The sequence below is a fragment of the Pelecanus crispus genome, chromosome 4, assembly GCF_030463565.1.
Source record: "Pelecanus crispus isolate bPelCri1 chromosome 4, bPelCri1.pri, whole genome shotgun sequence".
Lineage (NCBI taxonomy): Eukaryota > Metazoa > Chordata > Aves > Pelecaniformes > Pelecanidae > Pelecanus > Pelecanus crispus.
In genome coordinates this window covers 56,963,823-56,965,449 of record NC_134646.1, presented here as the reverse complement: position 1 = coordinate 56,965,449, position 1,627 = coordinate 56,963,823, and the positions used below count along the sequence as shown (strand labels likewise).

The following is a 1,627-nucleotide window of genomic DNA, read 5'->3' as shown; positions in this document are numbered from 1 at the left end:
AAAAAGATCTGTGTGGTTTAAATGGGCTGATTAGTAAAGAATCTTCAACAGATTGAACGATTTACTCCCTTTTTCTCTAGGTGTTGATTTGATAAGGAACTTTACGTGAATTACTTCTGCAACTTTGTAGAATATGGCTTTAAGAAGGTCTGTAATTAGACATAATATAAATTATAATTTAATAATTCTGGGGTTTCTTTGTGCTCTTTAGGGGTCCCACTTAGCAACTCCATATCTGAAATATTCTAGACATGGATGATCATACCTAAATTAGACGCAATGCTCAGGACTTCTTAGGAACAAATAATACCTTCTGCGAGAAGGTAAGTGTGCTCTAGCATAATGACAATTGCAGATTATTTAAATCTTACTTTATGATAATTCATAAATTTCAAGTAAATTGTAATACCTATTTTGAGTAAATGGTAAGTTCAGATCATCTTAGTTAACAAGAAAAAATTGGTACTATAACTTACTCCCCTTTTATGCTTTGCCCTCTTAAGTCTGGCAGTGTCTTAAGTGGCCAACACAGAGGGGTATAAAAGTTCTCTCTCAAACCCAGAGGTGAGGTTGAAACTCTTCTTTGGAACATGCTGAGAGGAACACATTCATGAAACTACTGAACTTTGGGAAGTTAGCAAATCAACCCTGTTGCATGCAAAATAGCTTGTAGGTAGACTGAACTGTCATCTGAATATCTTGTTACCTGAGTCTTAATATCGGTTTCATGTAATTCTTATTTTCCAGGTTTCTCAAGTGTGTTGATGAATCTATGTGAAATATCTTGAGCAAAGAGAGTTCCTTGTAAATTGAGTGGTCTCCAGGTATGTAGTGTAAAAAGGATTATCAGATGTTAGTGGCTGGATTGTCTTCTATATATAAAGAATTTTAAATTATTCCTTACCTGAAAACTAAAACACCGCTACCACCCTACCACCCCCCCCCCCCCCCCCCCAAAAAAAAAAAGCAAAACAACAAAATTAGTTCAGATGAGTGGAAACCTGTGTGGAAATTGTTAGAACTTTATATAGACTTAGCCAATCTAAATTCAAAAAAATCTGAGGAAAGCTTATAGTCACAATCGTTACTGGGTCTATTTAATCTGGCTGGTCCTCTGGAATGGAATCCGTACTAGTATATGGGAAAGGAAAATTCTGTACAAATGAAGAAATTTGTATTGAGAAATGGCTCTGACTTAAGGGTTAGTGTCATGTGGCATGTTCATATGACTCAACCTCAGGCCAGTTACCTCTCTTGTGTGTGATGCTGACCGCAAATTAAAACTTCTTTTACAGGGAGGAAACCAGCACGTGCAAGGGATTGGAACTGATATTAAATAACAGCTTCTGATTTGATGAGTGGCTGATTTATGAATTCATACTAGATGATTCCAGTTGTTGCCTGTAACGTATTGTCTTGAAAGTGAAACTGAGACAAGCAATGTCTGAAACTACACCTCTTCAATGATCAGGTTTAAACAGGAACCTGCTGTTTGTTGAAAGTGAGGTTTCTTAACAAAAACTGCTGTAATTTATTTCTATGTCTGTGTGGATTAATTGAAATAAAACATGAGAATGCTACCAGAAGTTTGTGTGTTCTGAAGTTTTCTTACCTAGGTACTTCCTGT

The 1,627-nt window shown here is 36.1% G+C and overlaps 1 non-coding gene across 1 annotated transcript; it reads left to right on the top strand.

Moving 5' to 3' along the window:
* The first annotated feature begins 490 nt into the window (after positions 1 to 490).
* On the top strand, positions 491 to 608 carry LOC142593503 (small nucleolar RNA SNORA26). The gene has a single exon (XR_012831032.1). It is a non-coding gene; the product is annotated as a small nucleolar RNA SNORA26 (small nucleolar RNA).
* The last annotated feature ends 1,019 nt before the right edge of the window (positions 609 to 1,627 follow it).